At 40.5% G+C, this 22,761-nt stretch overlaps 1 long non-coding RNA gene across 1 annotated transcript in view; it reads right to left on the bottom strand.

The window, feature by feature from the left end:
• LOC131139239 (uncharacterized) overlaps nucleotides 1-18,307 on the bottom strand; it is a 206,532-nt gene extending 188,225 nt beyond the window's left edge. Inside the window, exon 1 of the long non-coding RNA XR_009132205.1 lies at nucleotides 18,222-18,307. This is a non-coding gene — a long non-coding RNA (uncharacterized LOC131139239). The remainder of the gene's footprint in view (nucleotides 1-18,221) is intronic.
• Nucleotides 18,308-22,761: the final 4,454 nt, after the last annotated feature.

Genomic DNA, 22,761 nt, shown 5'->3' with positions numbered 1-22,761 from the left:
TGTTTGTCTTATTCCGTGAAGTCGTCATAAAACAGGCGTGCTACCTACAATATAATAATTTTGTTAATTTTCAGTTGGCCGTACATAGACAGTTGTAACAACCGATCACATGAGGTACACCTGCACAGTAGCTGCATCAAACACTGGCTATGGCTATGCTTTACAGATCACTTACACACATACACAGTACACATATAGCAGAATAATCAATATATTCGCTGCATAGCAAATTTACTGTATTGCAAATATAGCAATCGACCACTCCATATCAATTTGAATACATAAGAATATTAACCATTGAATCCATTGAACTGTACTATAAATGTATTTGCTGTATGATTCCAATCGCTTTTAACATTTTCGCTGAATATGCAATACTCTTAATTAAATACAGAGAAGGCCACTATGATCGTCGCATTCCGACTTAATGTGGAAGCCCCACTTATCCTGAGTGCTAACTGATTTGGCTCATGGGGTCTACGCTAGTTTATGTTTTTGTCAAATGTTGACAACAATATGATGTTGCAGAAACATTTATCATACACTATGACTTTCTACATACTGAGTAATATCTTTAATGTAATGTATTCCTGGTAATCAGACAAAAATATATACAAATGTCATAAGGGAGGCAGTTACACTTACTTTCATTATGTCATTTTTACAAGATTTTGTTGTATCAATGTAATTATATTGTTGAAGTGTTTAAATTGCAATTCTGTTCAACTTGCATGCCAAAATTATGGCCAGCAACAAACCTGTAAACTGTACCGATCCGGCACAGATATCTGATTGGAAACAATACTCATCCCAAGCAATGCAATACTACCATTCTATTTTCCCACTGTAACCTCCAGCTCTTTATTTTCCCACAGCCTTTTAGCTCTTGACAAACATATATCGATGTAAACTTGTTCAAGGTTGCACAGGTCAGCTGGTCAGCTTGTCGAACATGTCCAGATCATGAATGCTGAACTGTCCAGAGGGCAGACAATGCTCTAATCCCTTGTTTGTATAGCGATCAATGCCGTATTGATCACAGACTAATTATATAATCATATTCGTATTAATATGATGTAAATTAATAAAAAAAACAATGGTTGCAATGTAATAACATATCGCTGCTTGTAATTTCTCAAACTTTATGGTTAAACGGGTAGTAAACAAACGCTGTGTTACCAGCGGTTCCTAACTCCTCCAGGCATTATACGCTAAAGTCATGCAAAACATCCCCCCTTCAAATGACTAAGACGTTCAAAAAAAGAAAACGGAGCCGTCACATACAGTACATGCTATAACATCCTCTTGACCTTCACCTGTTGTAGAGACAAATTGTATTAGAGAATGTCATGTCATTCATCTGGGTGAGCACTTGGAGGATCATTTAGCTAATTTAATGATTAATAAGTTTTACACCTCTTAATAATTTCATTTAGCCCAGTGATTGAAATCCTTGTACAGTGGGGTGAGCACAGCGGGACGCAGATGAGGATGTCTGGGATGAAGGCCGTCTGACTGTCATGTGTCAGAAGGAGAGAGGGCGTCGAAAGGAAGGGAAGAAGAGAATCTCCCTGAGGACTACAGATCAGTCTATTACCACCGTGACCTTTTCTCTCCATCGCATATGCCATTAGAAGTGGGGGTGAATGTGGAAGTAAAGCCTTGATTAACACAGTGATCCAACATGTTGAAAGAGAAATGGAAAAGAAAAAATATGTTCCTTCATTAGGAAAATGTTCTGCATTATTAATGTTAGAGAAGCCAGACTGAGGGGACGCTGGCACATTAAGGATTCTTGGTTTAACCAGAGGTGATCAGTGTAGAGCCACAGAGTCTGTGTTATACAAGACAATTGTACAGTAGTGTCACACACTGAATTACAGACGGATCCTGAGTATTTAATTCAATACAATGTTTTGCTGTGATGTATTCTGTTATGCCCCTATAGCTCTCCTGAATTGTGTAACATTTGTTTATGCATGATAACATGAAGTGATGATTATCTCAATCGAGGGGACAAAATTAGGAATAGGCACTCAATGAAATTAAATATTTGTTTTAAATGCATAGTTTCTTTGAATGTTCTGTAATCATATAAAATATGTGAGAAATGTGTATATAGAGAGAAGAGACATTTGCTGTTTGTAACCACATGTTCATTAAAGAGCTGCACCATGGACAAGTGGTTGGGGTGTAGCTAGGAGACCCAGGTTGGATTCCTTGCTCGGGCATCTCTGTGTGGAGTTTGCAAGTTCTCCCCGTGCATGCGTGGGTTTTCTCCCGGTACTCCGGTTTCCTCCCACATTCCAAAAACATGTTAATTGGCGACTCCAAATTGTCCATATATAGGTATGAATGTGAGTGTACCCCGCCTCTCGCCCGAAGACAGCTGGGATAGACTCCAACATGCCTGCAACCCTTGTGAGGATAACCGGTATAGAAAATGAATGAATGAATGAATGAATGTTCATTAAAGAAGACCAAAGGTCAAAAGCCAAAATATTCTTACCGGTAGGTAGCAGCCAATGAATGACTAGGTGGAGATAACCTCCCGTCCTACTTGTTTTAATCTAAAACCCACCATGACCTTGTCTCTTTCTGTCCACTACTCATGTCCGCGTGACCCCATGTCACACAAGGTCACAACACATCCTAGCACGTCGCTTTCAACACAGAAGCGAGCTATGCGGTGTTTGTTTGAATGCAGCGCTAAACACAGAAAGACCTCTAGACAACCTTGGAGGGCCCATTCCAATCTATACAGCCAGCAGCAGATGCTTATCTGTGCTATGGCAGGAAGGAGTCCTCTCTAATTGTGTGAAGCCACGTATTGTTACGGAGGACAAAGAGGGTCTATTAAGTTCATGATATGAGAGAGGTACACATAAGCCAAGTGGCAGCTGGCACTCGCTGTGTGGACACTTTTGCCAAAAAAAATTCTTCACATTCCCCCCCATCTACACCAAGCTGAATATGGGCGGCTCAACCTTTACCGTTTTTGTTTTACAACAGTTTTTATCTTCAGAAAATGTACACAAAAATGTTTTCTCAGTTAACGTACATTTCCGAGATTGTGTACAATGTAGCATGCATCTGTTATTAATACGCATCTGTTATTGACACCAGCTGTGTTTGTGTGTTTGCCTGGACACCTTGGACTGGTGGCCAGCCAATTACAGGGTACATAAAGACAAACAACCATTCACACTCATATTCATACCTATGGACAATTTGGAGTCTCCAATTAACCTAACATGTTTTTGGAATATGGGAGGAAACCGGAGGAACCGGAGAAAACCCACGCATGCACAGGGAGAACATGCAAAGTCCACACAGAGATGCCCAAGTGGAGAATGAAACCCAGGTCTTCCATTCTCCTGACTATGTGGCCTAACCACTAACTAACTAACCACTTGTCCACCTTGCGGCCAATCAAAACTTCAATCAAAGAAAAAGTGATGTTAAATATTAATTCATGCCTTTCACGCATATGCATTTTGAATGATTCTCTGCATGTGCAGTACAACTATTATTGGAAAATTATAATATAGTAGCTTCTATTCTCATTCTTGGGTGTCCAGAACGGAGTCATTGAATTTGCATTGTTTTCTCTGGAAAAAAATGTATTTGTTTGAGTATGTTTTGGCATGAGTCGGACCTTCTGGAAAATGATGCTAACCGAGTTGACACTGTAAAAAAAAAACTGCAAATGTGCATCAAATCCCAAGGACTGCATGAAGGAAGGATGGTGATGTCAAATGTCTGTGAGTATTTGAGTTGTATGCCTGTGTGCTTAAAAGCATCAATGAAACTCAAACCGTTTCAAATACAACTTAGAAAAATAAAAACTCAGCCACCTTTCCAAATGCACACCTGTTTGAATTGAAACTCTGTGCCAATAATAGGATTTTGGTTTGATGTGAGAAAGGAATGGGATACATTTACAAAATGATTTTTTCAGTGAAGGGGAGACCTCTAGGGATTCTCACTTTGATGGTGGTGCAGATCAAAGTTTTTGCACTACCTGCTTGTTGAGGCAAAGTACCAACAACCGCAAAACTTTGGCACCAGCACCTTTCTCCAACATGGTGCACCTGGACAACACTGGGGCCAGTGTCTTGACTCAAGAGGGCTGCACTTTTTCTTTCAACACCTTTTCGCCACACGTTCGAGACTATTTCAAAGGCAAAGCAATTGGACCGCATACATACAGAAGACATGGACGTACAGTGTTATAGAGCACCTCGCTTACTGTTAATTACCATTTAGTCAGAGCTAATTATTGCTCCTTTTCAAATGAGACTCGTTGAAGTGATGCCAAGGGGGTTAATATGCATTTCATCTAGCAATTATTATTCTATCAGCAGCTTTTCCTTGCACATGTGGTGTTTATTGGTGATGTACTCTCGTTGGCATGGTTGCCCTGGGTGTTTTTACTTACTCCTGTTCTAATTGCCTGCTCCCACCTGTAGAAAGAGGAGCAGCGAGGTCTCCCCCCTCCACGGCAAGCGCAGCAGGCTTTGAGATGTCATCTGCTCACTTTAACAGGCCAATGACTGTTTCCTCCTGTCACATCTCTGACTTCCTGCACAAACATAACCTCATTAAAACTGCCACCACTGGTTAGTGGGCGGGCCTCCTGGCCCACCCCTCCAATTAAGAGCAGCAAGGGCTGCCGCTCTGACAATTCCCACTTTGAGTTAAACTCTGTGTGCTCTAGGGGCTAACGCCATGTGTCAAAACATAATTATGATCTCAACCATTCCTCCGTCCAAAAAAGAGAAGAGGAAGTAACAGCAAGACATAGAGAGGGTGCAGGACTGGGGTCGGAATAAAGCCACTGAAAGAAATAAGTAAGGGGGATGATAATGAGGATATTTGACCGTCGTGCATGATCATCCCGCAAGTCTTCTCAACAAAAATTAAGCTGTGTTTATGTGCACATTTTGCCTCCGCATTGTCATTTAGATGGCATGCCTAAAAAGTTTGAAGACTAGTTTACACAGTTTGCGCACTGCTATGGCACTCACAACCAGTTTACTCATTGACACGGCAATGGCATGTAAAATTGCATACATGCATACATACAAGTGCAAACAGGGCTTAAGGAATTCAGATGTATGTATGCGCACATTTCCAAGACATGTCCATCATGTCTGCCCAAGTATGATGTACAGTGGTATGAAAAGGTTTGAGCACCCCTGATAATTTAACATTTTCCTTTATAATTTCATAATTGACAGGTTGTTGGGATCAGCCATTTCAGTAAATATATCATATAGAAGACAAACACAGTGATAGATGAGAAATTAAATGAAGTTTATAGGATTTACAGAAAGTGTGCAATAATCATTTCAACAAAAGTAGGCAGGTGCCTAAATTTGGGCACCCCAACAGAAAAATGACATATTTAGTAGATCCTCCTTTTGCAGAAATGATGAGGTTCTCGATTCTGGTTGAAGGTATTTCTGACCATTCTTCTTTCCAAAACATCTCCAGGTCAAGTTTGATGGTTTCCAAGCATGACAGCCCACTTTAAAAAACATCACAGATTTTCAATAATATTTAGGTCTGGGGACTGAGATGTCCATTCCGGAACATTGCACATGTGCAAAGTGCGCTAATTAGTTGAACGATATAGTACAGTGACACCATCTGCACCAAGATCATGTTGTTGGTCTTTGGAGGTGGTCTGTGGGTTGAGTTTCACTGTTCTCACCATCGTTTGTCTCTGCTTATCTGAGATTTCGGGCCTTAACTGGGACTGTGCCTGTGGTTTTCCATTTCCTCACTATGTTCCTCAGAGTGGAACCTGACAGCTGAAATCTGAGCTAGCTTTTGTATCCTGCCCCTAAACCATGATGTTGAACAATGAGAGGATGCATCCTGTCAACTCTCCAGTAGAAAACAGATCCTGAAGACAAGGAACGGGAAGTAAAGGAGGTTACAGAGACACTGCAGCAGTGTCACAGCAAGACACACACACACAACTGCATACATCCAACGCACTACAAGCTGTGCCCATTGTCACAGCTGCCAGTCAGTCACGTTTGATTAATACTGGAACTGTAAAATGTTACTTAGGTACCCTCCCATGTGCACCCCTCACTGATAAAAATGTTTTAATTAAACTCCCATTCTGCCAAATTAGCATATAATTACTGTGAGTTATAATCTATGGTGTGGTAAAATACAAATGTGGTATCCTTTTGCTCTGGGGGTGCAAGAAAATTTGTTTTCAACCCCATGCAATAACCCGTGCCTCAATTATGTCCTTCCCCCTTGGTGCCCTGTAAGATGGGGGCGAGGTAGGAGTTGGAGACAGAACCAGACAGGTGTTCAGGTGTGTGATGTTTGACATGCTCACACAGCGTGTGTTCATCACTGGGAGGAGACTTGTTTGACAGCAACAACTCCCTGACCATGATTACATTATCTCTCCCAATGCTTCTGAAGGTCACTCCCTACTGTCGAAATATTTGGGAGAGCAAAATCACACATGCACAACATATATTTTAAACAATTTTACAGCTGTACAAGGATTTAAAAGTGGTATGTCAGACCAGGTAGTCTGGGTGGCTGTTTTTGAAGTATTAAAGAGGTGCCCTTGAGTAAGACAATGAATCCCTAAATCTGCTCAGTGGCCCATCCAAGCTTGTTTGCACCGCTTCCTGTGCAAACCCTCTACGTCTCCCTTGGTGATTGTTGCAACATGGGATCCATTTATGAATGTGGGGATGGGATTTCATGTTTGGGATACATTTGAATTCAGAATGTAAAATGGACAAATAAAGTACAGTGGAACCTCAAAATTGGAATGGTCCAAATATTTCGAATTCTTCAAACTATGCCATACCATGAGAGACAGCAGTCTGTCATGAAATGCTTTACATATTACAGTGATGAACTATTTTTAGACTTGTGAGTATAGGGGTGTCTCGATCCAATCTTCAGAATCTCAGCTGTATTTTTGAGGATCGAATAATATCCTCTTCCACAATGAGATCAAGCTGATGCATTGGCCGTATAACAATCATAACTCTGAACCACACTAACATGGTAGGTGCAGTAATGTGCCTAAAGCCGGTTGCCACTCCACTCCGGTCACCTGCAAGAAGAAGACAATGCAGGGCAGATATGTACACGGTGAACCCTGGTGAAGTTAGTTTAATGTTGGACTTTGGATATTTGGCTTTGGCTTCATTCATGGTACCGACCATGAATAGAAGCTACCGGGATTAGCTTAGTTTAGCACTGCAGCTGTGTATGTGTGTGCACGATTCAGGCTGTAAGAATTTGAAAAAAATTACAGGAAAACGGAATTTGGGGGACAATTTTATATGCCGTAAGGGAGTTTGTTTTAAAAAAAAAAACTAAATAAATAAATAAGTAATATCAGAGTAATATTCTAAAACCCACCACAAAAATCCTTCCTTAACTGTATTTTGGAGGCTCATTAAAAAAAAAAAAAAAAAAGAAAAAAAAAAAAGAAAAAAAAAAAAAATATATATATATATATATATATATATATATATATATATATATTAATTGATTAACCTTTATTGGCTATTTCATAGGATTAGGGCCTTGTTTCACAGAGCTTACAAAAGTTAAACAATATTGGTGGTCACCCTGTGTAATAAAAAAGGAACTTGGGCAATACCACATTATTTTAATGCTTAGATGAGCTACTTTCATAACCGTATTCAATTCCACAAATTCAAGCCAAGAAAATAGTCTCAGAAGCCAGAAAATGTGGACGGTGATCTCTGCAGTTATTTTTACACTTGTTTGAAAGTAAAGAATGACTGGAAAAAAAAACTGTATAAGGGAGGTTTCCTGATGGCAACAATTTGACCCAGGAAGTCATTATTTCTAGTTTTAATGGGACAATTTGGACAGATTGGACTGGGATGGATTGTGTTCAACCATAGAGGTTCCACTGTATACACTGTAGTACGATTATAAAAGTCGCAAATGTTAGTAGAGCTAAAAAAAATATTTGTAGAAGTGTCCATCGGGGTAAATTACATAAAGTACAGCCTACAGGCTCTGAAATAATTATGTGGCACAAGGATGCACAGATCACTTTTTTGTTTCTCCCTGTGCGCTGGGCTGTGATATTTATTATTAACAAACCAATTAGAGCAAAGAAATCAACTTTATTGGAACAGAGATGTCCGTTCCAGTGGTTACAGACCTATTTTGTGGTACTCCCCTTGGGTGACTGTGACGGGAGAGGAGGGGTGTGGGGGGGTGACACGGGAATAAATGGGCCTAGTGTTTGTAATGGAGAGCAGTGTGGCTCAAGGCCAAGGATTTGAGTTAGCGGGCTTTGGTCCTGGAGAGGAACACTTCACACTCTGCCAACTGGGGCTGCCCATGCAAGGAATGGCGTTAAGGAGAGTGGGGGGTTTCTTCAATCTTCTTAAATGTGTGTGACTGTGTGTGTGGTGTGTCTGCATGAGTGCATGGATGTTTGAGGGAGATTAAGGAGAGTCCTCTGTAGTATGCCAGTCCGCCTCTCTTCTGTAGGCTGACAAAGAAAGTCCTCTGGCCAATACCGAACATTTGCAGTTTGAGCTACAAGGTAGCCATGGCCAGCATGTGCTGAAATTACAGGACGAAGAAAGTCGTTCTCAAAAGATTGATGGTGGCGATTGTCGTTTTTAGAAGCAGTTGGACTAGATTTTACCTCTACACACGCATGCAAACAAGCAAGCAACAGTGAAAGACAAACATACACACACTAATTGCCATAAGTGAGTGAGACTTTGGAGCGGATGGACAGGTCTGGCTGAGCGCAGGGTTTCACGCATTCATGCACTGCTGCTCTAGCAGCATAATGGGGTGTGACGCATCAGACTAAGTGGCTAATGGGGTGTGAAGTCATTAGAACACTGCCTGTATCCCTCCAGTCCTCCCTGTCTCTAAGTCCATCTCATGAAACAACTACATCTCATTTGTTTTCAACATTATATTACTTTCTTCCCATACAAGTGATTTTTGAATGCCCACTTTTTCTTGCAATTATGCAAACATCGATTGTTATCCTTTAAATCGTCAACATATCAGCCATAATACTTCTCTTTTGTTTACTCGTGTGGAGGTTATCTAACCTTTGTTATTCACCCCACCTCCTTAGTGTGGTGAAAACAGTTCTACAAACGAGCTTTCATGGAATGACCTTAAATGACGAAATGCAATGCAACTCCAAGTATCACACATTTCCGGACATATGAAAATGTAAAAGTCAAAAAAAAATAAACAATACAAAAAATATATATTATCTAAGATGCTGGTTGATGTCAGATTTGAGGGACCTATTATGCTTTTTCCACTTTTGTGACATATAAATGTATTTAGAAAGTTGTATTTTGTGCTAAATGATGCCAAAGCATCAGACAAAGACGTTTGTACATTACGAAGTGAGCCTTGAAAAAAGTTTTGGACGGCTCTATACCAAGTTCTACTGACATCTACATATCTGGAGGTCCTCGGGAGTGCTTGGATGTGTGAACAATCACAGTGGAGTGGGTGTACCTAGATGAGGGCCGGAGGTAGAGTAAACTAAACTGACTGTTTGGTGAGAAGATGGAAGTCCATGGAAATAATGCAGAAAAAGGAGTGCAGATCTGGAAGATCAAGAAAGCTTTCTGTGCGGGTTATCGTGTGTAACTGCTATATAGGAGTCAAGGGCCGAAAATGAGCATAATTGGTCCCCTTTACCAATCTGCACAATAAATCATCTTGAAACATTTACTAACTGTGCCAGCCATTTTAAAAGTAAAATTGTCTTAAAACACCAGTCAAGTGTAACACAAATCATGTAAAACATGGAAAAGGTGGCCGGTGGCTCTTGGCAGTTTCTTTTTCAACCACCCATTACATTTTTCATGTGCAAGCCATAAACAGCTTCATGGTCATATACCCTCCCATTTAGCCTGTCTACAGTAATCACACTTGAAATACAAATGACTGGGCTTACAACTCTGATGCAATAGGACTACTTTCGACAGAACTGCATGGTGTTTATCCAACATCCATCATTTTCTACCACTGATCTTGTTCAGGATCGCAGGTAGCTGGAGTCTATCCCGGGATGACTGTGGGCAGAAGGCGGACTACACCCTAGACTGGGCAGAAGTCAACCACAGGGCATATATAGAGACAGACAATCATCAATACAGCACTCACATTCACACACATGGCTGGGAGGGGACTGGACCCACACTGCATACAAGTGAATACAACTCGATCACCAGTGACTTGCAAAGATGAGCAGTATTACCAGTCACTACACACAAAAGTGTGAACGCACTCCAATTGTGTGTGGTTATTTTTCTGACCAATATTATATTTATATATATTATAACTAACCCCAAACTCCCATAAACCCCATATTTAGAATGAATTGAAAGTACAAAATACCCACTGTAACTGTATGATGTTTTTCCGAATCACCATCACATTTTGCATTGTGTTGTACAGATTGGTTGAAAACCCTGGTTGTCATCAAGCAAAGCTTCTTTTCTGAGGAACAGGCCGGACTTAGTAACAAATGTTCTACCATTAGTCATTGACCATTTGCCTGGTGACGTCTTACAAAGCATTTTGGTCACATCCCAAGGGACAGTTCCACAAATGCCATTTACGTTCATGTGAAGAAATTAGGACACCGGAGGTAAGGCACTGTCCATTCATTAGTCAATGCTGTCAGAAAGTTAGCCAAGGTTCCAAGTTCAAATCAGCTGATATCGTCTATTTCGCCTAATAACGGCTGACAACATAAGCAAACTATAATTATTTGTACTATAATTTGCTTACATTGTCTGGATGCATTATTCAGACTCAGCTGATCCAGCAGAGCAGCTGTGCTTTTATGTGGGGCCAGGCAGGTTGGGGAACATGATGTCACGACATGATTCCCTTGCATAAGCATAAAACTCCACTTCAGTACGCAAAATAAGTCTATATCGTCATTTTCAGCCCAGTGCACATTCTGTTACCAAAAGCAAAAAACATGTCTCCTTACTCAACAAAAAGTGTTTCACAGGCTAAAAAAAAACAAAAAAACACACACGCCATGATGCTGTTTCGGGCCAAACCTGATTGGTTACTTTGCCAGTTTATCACTGCAACTAAAAAGATGTCCACTTTTTGCTCCCCATTTTAAACTAAATATTCTCTGTGGCCTCACAGTGAATATCATTTGGGCTTACGTTATTCACTGCATAGTAAAGTCAATCTCCGCTAATATCCGGTGTTTCTGATTTTAATTTTGACCTTCCTGCAATTGATTTTGTTCTGTCAATTTTAGTATTCGTAATTTTACAATAGTATAGTTTTAACTTTCTAGTAATTTTATTCTGGCAGGCCGAATGTGGCCCGTGGGCTGCTAGTTGAAGTTCACCTGTCGTTCATGTGCCCGCACTCTCACGGTCACATATGAAGACAACATCATCAGGGTGGGTGCTACAGGAAGAACGCGTGTAATTTCAGTGGTCTCCAGAGTAGCCATGTGTAATTAGATCAATATCCACATTTGACCGTTTGGCTTTTAATATGAAAAGATTAGCGGTGCCCCCAAAGGGATTAAATGTTCATTGGAGGACCAGCAGTGAGCAGCTATTATAAATGAATTAAAAAGAATTTGCATCTAGGACTAAGTGAGCGTAAGGCAAATTGAATACATTCAGAAGGTCATACTTGCGGTTCCATCCTTATCACATGATTGTCATATACAATTATTTATAGCTCATTTTAATGGAAGTGGTTCTGTGACCAGTCCAGGGTGTACCTCTCGCCCGAAGACAGCTGGGATAGGCTCCAGCAGTGCTGAATACACTGCACCCACCAGGGACCACCGATATAGCATCTAACATTTGACGATGACTTTTTAATGTAATACAAATAATATGAAATTTGACCAAGAACGCCATTTTTGCCTCACAGTTTATTTCGCCAGACATTCCTCCGATGCTAACTAGTAACAGATAGCAATAATAGCAAATGACTTGTTCTTGTGTCTCCATTATACAAATGGCTCACATTTCCATTACATGCCATTTTGTGATGTACATGGTCATAAGATGCAGAGCAATATTCACGTGCCATGACCGTCCGACTGTAGTCCATATGTCAGAAAGAAGCTCTATTGCCTAGCCATTGCGAAAGGGTCAATCTCTCAACCCTAATGGTTCTCTTTGGGTCATGTGACTGCCAAGTACTCTGGATCACTCGTTACAGCATATAGGAGCAGGAAATGATTATCAGGAGGTCAATTTATGCGAGGGAGCGGCAGCATGACAGAGTGAGAGGTCAGCGCCCATCCATATCTCTAGGCATTAAAGATTGACATGCTGAATCTGAGAGGGCTCCTACACTGCCTCACTCCTTACCACACGCATGCACTTCTCCATTTAAATATCTGACAGACGATGAAAGTGCAGCCATTAAAACGTCCACAGAGCGCTTCAGGAATGAAATGGGGGAGATAAAAGAATTCCCTTGGGTAATCAACGGGGCTATGAATTAGCCCGGAATTTTAGATGAGGGGGATAGTTTAAAGGGCCGCATGCACGTTTAACACATTTGTGGTTCATTTCCTCAGTCAGTCCAATCAGTCCAGATAAGACGGTAAGAACAAGCTCATATACAGTAAGCACCCAACCAAGCCCATAACAGCTAACTGACCATGTTTTAGTTTCCCAAGGTAAATTTAAATTAATAATAACGTGTGGTGTTAAAGTCAATGGCCTATCTTCTTCCTTTGATCATCCAAAATCTACCTGAGCATATAAACTAGTTTTTCTTAGCTTTTTCTTCTCTCCGCGTCATCTTTTACCCTTTGAACTCTGTAATGCTTCTTTTATAACTTGTGGATGAGAGACGTGCAAACACTGTAGAAAGTGGCACACTTCTTAATTGGTAAGATCTACAAGAATTCCATGTTATGAACAATTATAATGATTATTGGTCATCGTTTGGAAAAGAGAGTTGGATGTTGGAAAATGGGAGCTGACTAGGTGATGCAACTACACTACTTAGACTATTTACAGTGGATTCAATAATAATGTTAAGTGTTGTGACTTTATATTCTGAAAAAAAGTAATTCCTGTTTCTGTGCAAAACTGTCCATATTACACCCAAATGAGAGCTGGAGTGAAGTGACAAAGCAACTGTGCAGACAGCATCACTGGTAGTTATGGATTATCATGTTTCCACACTATTTTTGCATCTATGCATGGAGGAAACCATACCACCATCAGATAAAACTAGCTACGAGGCAATTTGGACGAGAGGTGATATCATTCAGTAGCTTAAGAATGGGCGCATTGTGTTCCCTGAGCAGCAGTTGCTTCATGAACATTTTGCACGAGAGCTTTATAAGACACTTTTGTCATGGTGCAGCTTCGTGAAATGACATTAAAATTTGACTGACAAGGATGGATGAGTGTGGAGGATATCCAAAGTGAGATTCACATGAATTCACTTTCAAGAGATGCAGTAAGAACAAACATGCATGTATATAAATGTGAGCAATGCAAGGGGAAATAAATAGTAGGTGATTTATGAGAAATCTTTGCAAAATCTTTACAAAATTTGCAGGAAAATATGGATCAAAACAATAAATTATTCTATCATGTAAAACTTGAGCATATTTAAAACTTCTGCTTCAGCTTTCAAGAGTTAGGACTTGGAGGCTTTTGGCCTCATTAGTGATAATGTCTATCATTTGGTACACATTTTGCATGGGATTTTCATCCTCCCACTTCATGCACATCCATCACTTCGTCACGTTTGTGTTTTAACATCCATTAAAAGGGTCTGTTTGCAACGGTTACACAGCTGCCTACCCTCCAAACTTCAATATGTTGCAAGCACTTTCTGCTCAGAGCACGTAAACTATGCCCCACATAAAACCGACACATGCAGGATCATTGTGTAAGTGCTTGTGTTGTGAACGTGTAGATGTCAGAACATCCTTCTCGTATTTTTCATATCTAAGGAAGAGGACAAATACAACATCAAAAAAATGTGGCTTCTTTGGGGCTGCTTTTTGTGTATGAGCACCAGTTACATAATTAATTTACATTATGTTTTGGGGGCATCCTGGAATGGATTGTATTAAGTTCTGTGTTTATAATCAAGTGCAATTGTCAGGAAGTGCATTGTTATTCGATGTAAGGTCAACAGTGAAACAAATATACTGGTGGTTATTTTAAATGTCATGAATTTAAAACCTGGCATATGGCATAAATACTTGTTGCCAATACATTAGCGTGCAATTCACAAGTATTTTCAGAGCCAGCCTTTAAGATCTTAAAAGCTCGAGCTTGTCTCTGGGGTGGGCTGGCGCGATGCTGGCTGAGGTGAAAGGTTTAGGAAGGGAACGAGCACAGCAACAAGGGCCTCTGTCCCGGGCCAGGCTGTGAGCTGCAGCCTTGTGCTGATAAGACTGTAATAGTCCTCCTTAGAGGACCCAGGGCTCTGCTCCCCTTATTAGTCATTTATCACACCTGGCAGCCTCACTGAACCATAATTACTCTTCCCTTATCCCCCCACACTGTCATGTCCATGAGAGCGAGCGGGCCAGAGGGGGAGGTAAAGAAATAGCTGTGAGAAACTGTTTGGAGAGACTAGCCTGAGAGAAGGCAACTTAGGACTTAGTGAGAAGGGAAGGAGAAAGTGCTTGTTGAGAACAGTTGTGAGTGGATATAGTCCAAAGTAGACAGGAATAGCATGTCGTACATACAACCCTTTATCAAAGTGACATATTAAAAACACAAGGTGTATAGTTTGTCTCTTTATTTCATTAAATGAGTGCAAAAGTGAGGTGAAATTAACCCCCCCAAAAATTGAATTCAATTCACTGTGTGTGAAGATGGGAAGGAATGTAATCTGACAAAGTACACCCCTAGCAAACAGAGCCGTCATTGTGCGATAAATGAGAACCAGTTGTTTCTGACCACAGTGAGCCTACTTAATGTTTGACAAGATGGGAATTAGGGGGGAAAAGTAGGAGTGCATTGGCCCATTTTGCACAAAAACAACTATTTGTAAGAATTATTTTAACTGGTTCATATTAGATGCACAAACTGCACAGTTGCTTGCACATAATCACTTTTAAAAATGGACCCGACCTCTTTGACCTCTCATAATATACAATAGAGCCAATGAAGATGAGCCCTAGTCCACCTAAAAATTGTGTGGATTTCCCCAAAAATAAATTTGGAATATCATATTTACATGAACATTGTTATGATGGGTATCCAAAATGTCTGTGTAGATTCCTGGTTGGTATACAAAGCTGTAGTGTACTTGTCAAAAATGCTTTCCAAGCCAACATTTCTTTCACGATTGAATTAGAGAGACATTTTCTCTGTAAATGTTTTATTTAGGTGCAACCTCCTTGACATTGTAAATAGAACCAGATGTGGACTACATGCTACTAAGCTCATGTGGGGTTTTCACATAATACACCTAAAACCACCTAACTCTTAACTGTTGGATTCAAGTCCCACACTCCAGTCTGTGGTTCCTCGTTAACAAAGAGGTATCAGCTTTCACACAGAATAAAAACTAAGCAAATATGGTGTCATTGGGCTCTTGTGCATTGCTGTGATGCAGTCACATGCTGTATTGACATACACATGTTAAAAGAGAGGCACGGGGAATGTGTGGATTCCCAGTATGCCCTGCCCAAATTCCAGACCCTGCAAGAATGAATTGTGCCAACAGTTGTGTCCCCGCCCAGATGGGGACAACACCAGGGTTGCCCCAGTCAGGTCCAGATGTGAAGCTGGGAACAGCAAAGGGAGCACAGAGAAAGTGGGAGGGGAGATGGGACTGCATGAATTTTGCTGCTATTAAAAACTCAACAGATGTGTGAATCCCAAAGGAAAGACATCTGGGTTCGCTCACACACACACACGAACACATATTTTTCATCAACCACGCTAGGTGCTCTTGGATTTTTAAGATCCGTATTGCTGCCTTCCTCCATTTTAACAAGCATTTTATGGAACAGCTTCTTTAATAGCCACTCACTTATAAAACAAAGCTGTAATGACATGCAAATGACTCATGGAAACACTGTAAAGAGGACGTGATGGATGGACCGTCTGTGCACTAAAAAAAAATAAATAAAAAGATAAAAAAACACAAAACACAAAAGGCCCTGTCCACACCAGAAAGTGCCTGAGATTTTTTGGGGTAGGGGTTGAAAATAAATGCATCCACACTGATTAGTGTGGAAACAGTGAAACAATGTAATAAAAACACACACACCTACGTGTGGTACTGTGAACAGACACACAGACGAATCCACTTGACACACCAAATCATAGAAGAAGAAAGTCCAACATAAGTCCAACGTAGTCAGCTTTCCAAAGCTTATCTAGACGTATGGGTGGTGGAATCTGAGTTATTATCAAGTATAAGATGACAAAATAAAGAAACAGAAACGCCATTTCTGTGTAGATGAGAGGCTGAAACAATAAAGTACATTGAAAATGTGTCTGTGGCTAACCCTTGACACACAAAGTAATATATAACTTGTGTTCTAATAAAATGGGAACTGTCAGGAGGAGGGATGACAACTAAACATAACTGGAATCCATGAGATTTTTGTGTTACATTGGTGTAAAGCTTTTAATTTCCCCGTAAGGTGATTATGTACGATTGCGAAAATTATAAATTCTTTGACCTTGGCATAAGTCTATATTCTGTTCTATGCCAGTCGTAGAGTCTCAAACTGCCTTCACTGCAAATGTCCACAGATTTTGCTTTTTCATTGGCTTTAAATTGAGTAGAGACACTGGCTGCTCAGTACAAAATGGCAGAATTAACCAGCTAGAATTAAATATTAATAGTCAGAAATGTACTCTCTTCTTTTCCCTTCAACTGACTTTGCTGGTTTCATTGGAAACAAAGTGTGTACAATGTGTGGACCCTCAAGCTGCAAGAGCATCTGCACACTAACTCCAATTAGGAGAACAAACCACTGGGAGGTATAACCACTATCAGCGGTTCAAAGGTCAGCTGACAGGAAAGAAGACAAAGGAGAAGCAAGTACACTAGCAGCGCAGCAGAAGGCCTTCCCTCTATAGAAAAAAAATACTCTTAAATAATCAGTGAAAATCTCTCTCTCTCTCTCTCGAGCTCAAGCTTTCACTCTGCATTTCCTAACCACCTTTTCAGTCTGTTTCCTCTTCCCTCCTGTCTTCCTCGGTTTTGTTCTATTTATGACTTCCTCTGAAATCGCAATGTCTCTTGCACACTTACGCCGGCCATAAATCAGCCGCTGAAAAGGACAGTAGACAGGAGGAGCGAGAGAGGTGGAAAAATGTGAGCGAGGCCTTCACTGCCGTGTGAGCAACTGTTTAAAAGGCCCACCCGAGAGATTTCAAAGTGAAACCTGCAGGAGGTAACATGTTGGCAGCAACGTGAAACATTAGCAAACAAGATTGTGACAAGTAACAGTAGACATCACCTGATAAAATGCGTTGCCGTATTGCCATTGGTTTGTTCATCTGCGTTCCAGTGAGTAAGGCTGACCAGAGCAGTTGGGAAGATGCATGACTTCTATGGGACTCTGGGGTGATTAATTTTTGAAGTGTGTTGTTAAGAGCAATGAGATCCATAAACGGGAGAGTACACAACAGGCGCCTCTCTGGATAGTGACGGAATGGACACAACAAAGCACAAAGTGCTATGGTTAAATCCATCCAATGATTTCCTTAGCCTAGTCATCATCTCATCGAGTCTTTGACTTGCCTTTTTATTTAAGGCATTTAATGGGTGACGTTTGTTGTTGTTGTTGTTGACATGATGTTGCAGTACCTTCAAAAGTCTAAAAGGGACAGCTAACCACTCCACTATTCATGGCAGCCATTTGTCAAGGATTGAGGTAAGTCGGGGTTTGGAACCCAAGATGGAGAGAGGACCCAAACAGAAGTTAACGAAAAAAAAAAAAAAAGATTCTCCATAGGAGTTAAAGACATACAAAGCAAGCCAAAAATGGTTAGTCCAAAAGCACAGAAACACCAGGCTAGGCAACGAAAAGGAAAACACTGCAATAGCAGGAAATACTACAAACAGTAAGCAACTGAGGGCACCGCTGAAAAACAAGCAGGAAAAATCGAACACAAAGCGACACTGAAAACCAAGCAGAAACGTATATTAGCAAGAGCTGCCAAGCAGGGAATAGTACTCACAGTAAGAGGCAGGGAAAAACAGCCAATGAGGGGTACACAATGTAGGGGAGCGTTGAGTTCAGACAAGGAACAATATGGCAATGAGGGCGTCCAACAGCCCAGCTTATGAAGGCAGGTGAGTAATAGATTGCAGGTGTGTACTTGTGGCTCCGCCTCTGCTTGGTCAGCAGTGTGCTGCAAAAGACAGCAGACAGGTGGCAGCAGAGCAGCAACACAGCATATGACATCATTATTCTCTGAACTACATCATGGAAGACATCATGTTTCTGCAGCGATGTTTCTTCAGGGTCAGAATGGAACTTAACAAGTGACAAACAAAGTTTTGCTTTGGGTCAGTTTCCCGTAACTTTTTTCCACTATTAGATCAAAAGACACGAAAATTCATGAAATGTAATTTTTGCCACACAAAATAACATTGAAATATATATTTTCTCAGTTAGACGTGTGCTTGTTGATATTTATATTATTTATTTATATATATATATTTTTTTACATTTCTCGCCATTGAAAATCAAACCAGGATTTGTAGGATGGATACAGTGTTTTTGTTGAGTTTCTGTTGGTGGTATATATTTTTTAGATTATGCCTGCTCGTTGTACTCAAACACTCACGGAGATGGAATAAGCCTGTTTACATTTCTAAAAGATGCCATTCACCGCGTCAGATTCTTCGGTATAATGTAAATGGCATATTTGTAGGACAGTTATTTTGATAATGTGCCTCAGATAAAGGAAAGTTTGGGACTTCTTGACCCACACACAAGTGAAAACACAAAAACCGACACCTATGGAAATACACAAACAAGGCAAAAACCATGTTAAAGCGTGTCAAGGTGGCAGTAAGTAAATCCACATTTTTTGTATTTGATATACTTTCTGAATTTAAAAATGTTGAACTTTGGGTGCTCAAACTGCCCACCCCTGTTTCAGCTTTGCATTATTCCCTTCCACAGAGCCACCATCCCATCTCAGTTATGCTTCCGACACTGCTCTTGACACCAAACAGTCAACAGATCAGATAATTTAGATTGATATACTGTAGTTCCAGTGAGATTGTCATAAATCCATGAACCCTGACCTCAAACGCTCCACTATATTCCATCATAGTTTTCATAAGTTGAAGTTTGTTGCCAGTTAAGAGGCGGCAAACCAGGATTTGTAGGATGGATACAGTGTTGTGCAAATGTCTACCATCTTGACTAAGATAAAATTGACAATAAATCCCTCTAAGGCACTTTTGTTTTCACATAAAACAGTATTCACTGTCTAAAACTTGCTGACAAAGCAGCTCCAATGCAGTGAACCAGAATCAAGTCATATGTAGTTCTATGTAATTTTCAGGGCAGACATCAGGTGTGCTCCTGCTAAGTATCAGAACTACAATGGAACTTTCGCTTAAAAAAATGCTCATTATGGCATGCTTCCGTGACACCTCTGGAGAGCCATCAGCTGCTACAGGCTAAAACTTCAAAAGCTGATGACTATGCAGAACAATGGCACACATAGCACTGACAACAAAAGGCTTGTAAACAAGTGCAGTACATACACAAAGCCAATGTGTAAACAAAGAGCAGTATGTGTTTGTCCCAATTCGAGCTGTGAGCAGGAGAGCAGAGGACCTGTGCACAGCTGTTCTCCCTGTGCTGTCAGTGGGCTTCACCAGGCTGGGCCTGTCCCTGAGGCCTGGACTGGGAGGCCTGCACGCAGTCTGACATCTGGACTACACAGGAGGGAGGGATCAGTCTCATTCTGAATTTTCTACTCCATCTTTGTCTGGGTTTGCAACTTGTTCCCATCCTTTTCCTCCTTTTCCTCTCCAGTGAAGGGTCCACAGGTCGCAAGGGAGAAGATGATGAACTGCTCGACTATTAGGCCAGCTACCTCTTTAACAACAGGAATGTTCCCTTGTTCCTTTCCATCCTTTTCTATATGATATGCTTTTTTTTCCACTCTTCACTTCATTCAAGACTGGCAAGGCCACCGAAAAGGACAGATCTTTTTTTCTTCTTCTTCTTTTCATTAACGTCTTTCTTCAGTCCATTTTCCTAATTTATTGAACACAATAGTATATAATAAAAGCATCAGCCACTCAGAGAAAGAGGTTTTATTTGTCTCATCCGCTGCAAGCATTTCTGTCTCATATGAAAATGAGTGCACTCTCCCAACTGAACTGGAGAGCTACATTAAAGCGTGGAGACCTTCTGAAGGAGCATGGTAGTGATTAATGATATTCAGATCTGTGTCCTTTAGTGACCTCTCTGCAAAGGTGCACAATCCTCAGCATATATCTTGGCATCACCTAATGAGCTCAGCATCACTGGATACACTGACTTTGTATTCACTCTTATAAGAAGACAGAACTTATGCTTGAGCCTCTGAAATGCTTTAAAGAGTTGCCATAACCTTCTGTTATTCTCTGAGTTCTTTGTTCTTGTCTCTTGCTTGATAAGGCCTGCCAGACGCCAAGGTCATAGAGACATGGGAGAGGAGAAGAAAGGGGGGGGTGTTGGAGGTATTTCTCTGGTGTAAATTAATAGTTCTCTCTCTGATGAAGAGCGAGAAGCTCATCAAAATGTTGTCTCTTCCCTTCACAAAACGAGCCCGAGTCAGATGAATGAGAATTGTCACACGTAAAATCATAATTACAAGCCCATATATTCCCTCCAGTACTGGCAAATGACTTTATCAGGCACCCGATGGTCGCTTCATGTGTTCGCGAGAGAAGCATCCTCTAAGCCCCTCTCTTGTCTGCAATCTGCGATTGTTGTATTCCAAGGGGGGACCGGGGCTGAAAGGACCGAATTTAACAAACCTAATTATCATGCTTTAATTAGCAACAGGGGTAAACCTCGCCGGGACACCTGCAGACTTAATTTATATCCTGACAAGGCAGGAACAAGTGTTAATGTGCTGTATTTATGATAATGCCCCAAAGTGTGCAGGAGGAGCAGGAAGAGGCTCACCTCAACTCCTTCAGAACAATATGAGGGGAACGTAATTACAAGGGAAGGGTCTGCGGTGCCCCGGGAGCAGCCTGGCCCCTATGTTGATGCACAGCAATAAAATGCTGCCATGATGGCACAGCCATTACTAAATCAGCGGGTTTTAAATTTTGATTAATAAAGACCTCTGATCTTAATAAGCCATCTTAATTGTATTGCTTCCAGTTTAGTGAATATACTGTTTAGCTGCTGTAACGATGGCAAAGAATCATTAGAGCATTGCTACACACATTATTCAAATACCTCAGCTGAAAAATGTTCCACAACCACAAATAAATGGGACGACTGTTGTCATATTAGTCAAAAGCGGACGTGCAGTTTGCCTGTTGTGCAACCACAAGTGTACTTGTGATCTGCAAAATAGGTTAACAGGACAAACGTTGGAATGTGCACATGGTGTACAGTGGTTCTGTACACTGATGTGAAACACTGAGGACTTCCGCTAGACCTCATAACCACTGCGAAGTTTGTAAGAACTAGATATTTGTCCGTTAATCTACTATCATGGTCAAGAAAAACCATCAGAAAATGTCAACTGCAAGTAAAACAAAAACTGTTAGTTTGTCCTGTTGTCATTTAAAAAAATATATATTTTAATCATGTTTCACTAAATAATGGCATCAATGAGGGTGTAAACTTGTTTGACCAAGGGGGGAGGTCTGGTCTCTTGGGTGCAATAATCTAGTTTTTAAATGCTATTTCTATGCTTCACTTTTTTTGTATTTCTCCGCAATTAACCTATTAAAATACAGTAAATAGTGTTTTGCCTTTGCAGCAAAAATAAATTGATTAGGAAGTTGAATTAAAAAAAGTTATCATCATAATTTTATGAGAAACACCTCTCAAGCATACCCTATGAAATTGATGAATAGCGTGCTGGCATACATGGAATTTAAATAGCATGCACCTTCAAAAAACACGATAAATATTTGTTCTGACATTATGCAGCCTACTTTGAATGTACGATGACTTTGAAGTCAGTCGTGTGTGGGACATGGTGATACATGAATAACACTTACACTGATACAAGTAGGTGGACAAATGTTAAAATGCACTGTGAGAAGAGGAGTACAATGCTAAGCTGTGGCAAGAGAACTATTCTCCTCTTGTCTCAATGTCTATTTGTCTTCATGTTAAGTCATAAGTCATGTGTAGGTTGTTGGAGCAATGGTTGTTGGCATCAAGCATGCCTAAATCAATTATTGAAGTGGTTAACAAGAACGTTGGAGCTTTAACAGCCCTAAAATATAAATAAAATAAATTCAACTTGCAATGTATATATATAAAAAAACAACGTCAATAAATTACCAAAATGAGCATTGTAATTATGCAGTTAATGAAATTGTTTTCGCCATAACACCGGTTAACCCAATATCAACATATTCTACATATTCTGTACAAATGTTACACAAAAAAGGCATACAATGCAGTTTCTGTGAAATAGGTTCTACCTTTAAGTCTATTTTCATTTAGCTTCTGATATGTGAAACCTCACATTTCAAGGTTGACGGACAATCAATTTCATGTAATCCTGCTTT

The sequence above is a fragment of the Doryrhamphus excisus genome, chromosome 12, assembly GCF_030265055.1.
Source record: "Doryrhamphus excisus isolate RoL2022-K1 chromosome 12, RoL_Dexc_1.0, whole genome shotgun sequence".
NCBI lineage: Eukaryota > Metazoa > Chordata > Actinopteri > Syngnathiformes > Syngnathidae > Doryrhamphus > Doryrhamphus excisus.
Note: the sequence above shows the minus strand (reverse complement) of the source record. Positions and strands in the feature narration are given on the sequence as shown.